Raw genomic sequence first — 7,338 nt, 5'->3', positions numbered from 1 at the left:
TGTGACTGGGATGTTGAGGATCACAAACAAGGTGTGAATAACCATGCAAATTAGCTTGATACTTTCGATGTCATTTATCACCTAATCAATGTGCCGGTTAACCACACACACTCCATTGATCTATTAAATACATCGAGCTACCCTTTGCTACCCTTGTTAGTCCAAGTTAGTGTGCCGGTTAACCACACACACTCCACTAACGGCTTGGCAAGGTGCAAAGTGCAATTTCATGGGTTAGCACCAAATTTACATTTTTCCTAAGTAACTAAGATTGGGAATGTGTAAAACATTTAGTTACTTAAAATATTCATTATACTTTTAATGAGAATGTCCTATCCTACCTGTTCGGCTAACGACCCCCCACCGGTCAAGGAAGCGGTGGGTGAGAGTGGACACCCATTAAACCACCATTTTATAGACAGTAACCTTATACCCCCTTATAGATCGGCTTCGTGAATGAGACCTACTAACGGTAAGATTGACTTGTCTTATACATATATATACAATTATTACACTTTTAATATTATAATAGTATAAGAGTGCATTTTAAACTTTTAAAATACTAGATGGTTTAATCTATTAATAAGTTATACTCTTAATTTCATTAAACTTAAACCATGTCATTTTGGAATTATTAATTCTCTTTTAATTAAACACTTTAATTAATTTAATAAAGACCATAAGGTGCAATTTGAACTACTCAAATACTTCAAGGTTCTAAATAAAAAATTCAAAATTAAAGCTATTTAATTAATTTTTTTTTTAATTTATGAACCCAAGAGTTACACCTTTTTAATTACAGGAGTTTCTTAATTTGAGACTTTTCAAATAACAAAACTTGAGGGCAAGTTTTGTAACTCTTGAAAAATCTTTGATTTCCATAACCCATGAGTTTAATGTGGTTTTTATGAAAAAACTTTTCATGTTCCATAACTTAAGGACAAGTTATGAAGGACTTTTAAAAACATTTAAGTTCAAATATTTCAATTAACAAAATAATTAAATAATTTATCTATGATCAAGTTAGACTCATAAGTCAAGATAATTCATAGCAACGATTTGCAAAAAATTAGCCTAATCATATAAACTAATACAAATCTTGAAATTTTGACAATTATCTTTTAATTGGATAAGCATGATCACTACCATATCAACAAAATCAAATTTTATGAACTAAAACATTTTGTGGTAATGATCCTAATCCAAAACAGGCCAAAAATCCCGAAAATCTACCATCACAAGCATCAACTCGTCGAGTACATGAACATGACTCGCCGAGTTGACCTTATACTGAGTGGACTCGTCGAGTCAGCCAGTGGACGCGGCGAGTTCATCAGTCAGAGGCCAGAAAATCGATTTTTTCAACTTTGAAAATTAAGCCATGCATCAAATATAATAGAAAATAATCCTAGGCTTTGATACCATTGTTGGGTTTTAGTATACTACAACATTCTATGGTTCACATACAACCCTAAATGCTTTGGATCTCTGTTTTCTCTAATTATACATGCAAGATTTTTTCCAAAGCATTAAACCTACAACTAGCATACAATTGACATAAACAACATAGAACTGAGTTATGGAATTACCTCTTTGTTGTAGCCTGTAGTTTTGGCCTTTAAGAACTTAGCACCCCAAATGTGATGCCTCAAACGGTTCACAAAACACCCTTGGACAATGGAAGACTTGAGAGAGTATTCTTGCACTAGAAATTGGCTCTATGAACTCTTAAAACATGTAGGTGCCGATTTTAGGTCATGGGACATCATATATATAGTTGTAGGATTCATGGTAAACCCTAATCCATACCTTTAGGCTTATTATCCATGATCCCTGAATCAAGTGGGCTAACTCTTTATGGATTCTTCCATAAACTTAGTCCATCATGTATCATAAGCCTAAACTATATATATATATATATATATATATATATATATATATATATATATATATATATATATATATATATATATAGGAATGAGTTCTATGGAAAACAAATAACTAGGGCAACATCTACCGGAACCAATAATCAAATGACACGTGTCCATTTCTTTCTTCACAAGTAATGTATTGTGGAAGTTATTGTAGAAGTGATGTGTTGTCATGTTTTCATTGGTTCAAATATGTGTTGCCCTAATGATTCATTTTCCATATAACTCTTCCCTATATATATATATATATATATATATATATATATGACTAAGTTACACAATTAGTCCCCATTGATTTAATTAGTCTCTTTTGATCACTAAGTTAATTCCAAATTAAATCTTGATCAATCTAACTAAATCATATGATTTCATATTAATACATTAGAACTTATAATATATTAATAAATCATAAATAACCTCTTCTCAAAAGTCCATCCTATCAAATTGTCCTGGTGAGATGCAACGCAAAATGGACCATGCTACTCTCGGGTCAAGTACATACCAATTATAGTTATGAGATTAGACACCTAATCCAACAAAAACATCACATGCTAAACAAATGGTGTGTACTGTGCAGTCATCCCGAGCTCTTCCCCTTGGTACCGGAAGTACCTGAAACCAAAACTGGAAACTGTAAGCATGAAGCTTAGTGAGTCTCCCCAAACTACCACATACCATACACATAATCACATATACTGGGGCCGCGCCCCTTCATCGGGCCCCGCCCGGCATCGGACAGTGTCGGACATCAGGCCCTGCCTGTCTCTGGTCCTCGCCCGCTATACACATATAAACAATAACATATAATCATGCTAGTACATAAGGAATCATACACAATACTATATATTCTAGTCCTAAAGACTCACCTATCATGTGCCTCGCCCCTACTATGCTAATGATGAGATATGAAACCGCGTCTACCCTCGGCTAGTGATGAGATACATAACCCCTCCCACACTCACCTCCGTACCAGGCATATACAAATATCACAAAGACAACAAGTATAACTAGACATGCATTCCTTCATCGGGTAGCACCCGACATCGAATCGTAGTTAGGAAGCATACATATAAACATTCCTCGGGCCCCACCCGGCATCAGACAAAAAATCCGGAAACATAATAACCTACATCGGGCATGTCCCGACATCGGACCTTAGTCCGGAATATAATATCATACATAAACGGGCCGACATTGGTGCCTTCGACCCGTTCATACTGGAGAAAACTCACCTCACAAGCTGACTGTAGAATCCTACAGATAAACCTCTGGCAGCTAGCTGGTCGATCCCCAAACTGCTGATCTCTCGACTCCCGAGTTACTGATCATCATATAAATTATATAAGTCTGAGATTCTCATAACTTAACCATAAGTCCTCAATGGGGTAAAAGACCACTACCCCTCACATACTCTTGTCCCAAATTGAACTCTACCCAAACCTTAGCCCAAAAGATAAACACTTCCGCAAGGCCCAATATATGGCCTAATTTTCATCACCAAATTAATTCTAAATTAATACTTGATCAACACTAATTAAATAATACTATTATTAAAATATTAAACTTATAATATATAAATAATCACAAGTTTCCTTTCTCTCATTTAGTTTATCCAAGTATTGCAATGTCATGCAACCCAAATGGACCATGCTGGGTCGGGTCAAGTACATACCAAATAAATTTATGGACTTAGACACTATATCCAAAAGTCTCCCACTTGGATAAGTCTAATAACTATATTTGCAGATATGACTTCAGGATCCAACTAGCAATCGTAGCTCTTTCAAAGTCTCTCGGAACTGAGATGATAATGATACACCATTTAAGATAAGTGATCATATAATCCTCTGCTCTCAAGATATCAGCCGGACAAACACATGGAACATGTTCCTAGTTATTGTCCAACATTTTTTTCTCGATCTCTGATTTGTTTCGACATAGAACTAAATTGAACACATCAATTAGGTTCTGACCGGGCCCGGTACATAAGTCAAAACCAAATCATCGAGGGGCCCAAATATCGCTTCTATTTCTAGAAGGAACAGATAAACTTCGACTCATATGCTTGTACTGACTACTTGTTGAATTATGCACAAAAGCATGTTCTATAACATCGAGTTACCGATGCGTTTTCGTACAATCAATGGATAACCAACTCATATTCAACAACTCATATCTCTAGGTTTGAAGATTTATATGATATTATCATCTCACGATCACTCGAGATAAATTTCATGAAGTGATGCAAGTGAGCGTGGGTTGAATCCAATACTCAGGACTTATGAGCACTCATGAATGTTGTAGCGACCGTTGCTATGTCTAATGCACCTTAAATAGATCTTACAAGCCAAATTCATGACAGTCTTGATTCATATCTACTTCCGAAATATGACCGACTGTGGAGAGTTTGAATAAAATAATTATTCTGGAAGTCAAAACATGCAAAATTGAAACCATGGTAAACGATTAACATAAGATAGTAACACTTTACTCATAAATAAATAACAAATTTTATTTAATCATCAAAATGTCAATTACATTTTACAAGTTTCATAGAACTATCTAATTATTAAAACTAATATCATCCTTCAGCCCTATGCGCGTCGCATGCTGTAGATGCTTAACCCTACTTAGTCCCTTTGTTAGGGGATCTGTTGGGTTCTCATCCGATGATACTCTCTTTGCCACGAGGAGTCCTTCTTCTATTCGATGTCGGATGAAATGGTATTTTCTGTCAATGTGCCTAGATCTCCCATGATCTCTTGGTTCCTTAGCCAAAGCAAACGCACTTTCGCTATCACATAAATTTTCCATTGGATCCTTTATAGCTGGTATGTGACAACCCGATATTTCAACTCTTTGTAAATGACCAAAAAGGGTCAAGTATTGTAACCACTTTTGAGTAATAAAATTTACTTTCATAATAAAATGTACAAATAGTTCTATTTAATTTCCTTCTATGTTTAAATGTCTTTGAACCATGATCGTACGTGAAAAGAACGCCCAAATCCGACTTCATATAGCGAAGTTATGATTTTTCCAAGTTCGGCTTAGCAACAGACAGCTAAAAACTCGAATCGGAGATCGAGCGACTTTTGGCCGGAATGACCTAAACGAGAATCGAAGGTCTCGACAATGGTATTCCAGCGGTAAAAAGTCTGGCAAAAACCGACATCAGATAAAGAAGTTATGAATTTTCAAAGAAATTCCTTAAACACAATGAGTTTATAATAAATAATAAAAAAATAATTTCGGAATTTGCCGACGGAGTCTAAACGAAAGTTGTAGAGCGTAGTCTCACCTACGCGTGGATATAAAGACCATCGAAAACGGAGTTCGTATGAAGAAGATATGAATTTTTGAAGTTTATTAAATAAATTAATTATTTATTTAAATCAAAATTCGGACATTATCCGAAGGGGAGTCAGCGTCCTCATCCGAGGTACGCGCTGCGTACCCCTGTACGCCCAGCGTACCCGAGAGATTTGGCCTCTGATCGTCTACGTCGCCCTATCCGAGGCGTCCGACCCGTCCGACCCGTCTCCCCAGCAACCCGTCCCATCCGACCCGCGTACCCAGCAACCCGTCCCATCCGAAGCCGAGGCAGTCGAGGCTTCGGTCATGCATGACGTACGCATACGCGCTGCGTACGAGCGTACGCCCCGCGTACCGAGGCAGACCAGCCTTCCTATAAATAGGATGCGAGGGCTTCCGAGAAAAGGGCTCATTTCTCTCCTCTCTCTCACAATCTTGCCTCGTTTTCCGTGTCCGTTCAAACCCGAAGCTCTGGTCTTTTTGGCTCAAGTCCCGAGGGTCGATTCTACTCCCGAGATTCCCGAGAATCCCGAGGAAAATCCGTTTCCCGAGACGAAACTCTGCCCGGTTTTCCACCTCGCTATCTCCAAAACTTTCAAGTGAGTTTCATACCCCTTAATCAACCTTTTTAAAATTTTAAATGCTTTTATATGCTTTCAAGGGGGGGGGGGGGGGGATTTCAAGTAAAACACACGAGTATTATCGTGTGTTACATAAAGAAACTCTTTTATATGCTGTTATATATCCAAATCACATGCGATTTATAAACCTTTAAGGAACTTATATATATATATATATATATATATATATATATATATATATATATATATATATATATATATAAAACATATGTTAAAATAGTATTCTATCTTTTGAAATATAAATTTGTTGTAATGCATGTATAAACTAAACTTTTCTTAGATTATTCTTGTCTATCTTAGACTCTACACCAAAAATCTATGCTTTCATAAACAAGTGATTCTTTTTCTAGGTATTTCTAAACAAACAAGACACACTTTTTGAAAACTATAATAGGTATAGTTTTACGAACAGATTTCTAACTCTTATGTACTAGAAACATGAATTTCAAGAAGTTTACTTTCGTATACAAGAACAAAAGTAACATTTTAACAAGTAGATATGTTTTTATACCACGGTTTTGTGAGACACTAACTTCATGTACGTTCGAGTACACATTTCAAGTCCTGTATTATATACCAGAATCCCTTGAAAGGGGAGCATGGTGTTTGTGTATAGATCTATACGGGCTTGACAACCCGCGCCCTGACTGTTAGCTGCAGTCCACCGTTTGGGGTAACAAACGTCATAACATTCCAACGCCTGAAGAACGTTGTGTATAGGCATTCCGAGTCAATAGTATGGTTATAAAACTCACATGGGGTATTAAAAATGCATTGATTTACAAGGTTTTCAAACTCATTGGTTATTTTACACTTACATACATTTTGGAAACAAACATTGGTCTTGAGTGAAGACTACTTTTATACTAGTAGAAAATATAGGATTTTCTAAACACAAACAAACAAAGATAAAACATTTCATTTCATTCAAACATTGTCACTTAAATACTTATGAAATTCACCAGCTTAAATGCTGATCTACTCTTTCAAAATTACTTGTATGTCCTAGGAAATCAGTAATTTCAGGTATTCATTACGCTTTTGATGAAGGGATGCTGCGGCGCCAGTTTAATCTCGTATTTTTGACATCATATTGTAATTGAGTTTTGAACATGTTGTTGGATAAGGTGTCTAAGTCCATAACTATTTCGGGCTTGTACTTGACCCGACCCGGCATGGTCCATTTGGGTTGCATGGCACCATGCAATTGGATAGACTAAATGAGAGAAATAACACTTGGAGATTATTAATATATTATAAGTTCTAATATATTAATAATATTATTTGATTAGTTGATCAAAGAATTAATTTGGAATTAATTAAGTGATCAAAGGATAACTAATTAAATATATGGGTTGATTATGTAAATCATCCATATCTTGTATAGTGGGCTAAGAGGCTCCATGGATTATCAAGTTGGGTTCTACCCATAGGATGCTCCATGGATGCTC

The sequence above is a fragment of the Lactuca serriola genome, chromosome 3 (assembly GCF_051521515.1).
Source record: "Lactuca serriola cultivar US96UC23 chromosome 3, Lser_US96UC23_V15, whole genome shotgun sequence".
NCBI classification, from domain to species: Eukaryota; Viridiplantae; Streptophyta; class Magnoliopsida; order Asterales; family Asteraceae; genus Lactuca; species Lactuca serriola.
The sequence above is the reverse complement of the archived record's forward strand: the minus strand, read 5'-3'. Positions refer to the sequence as shown.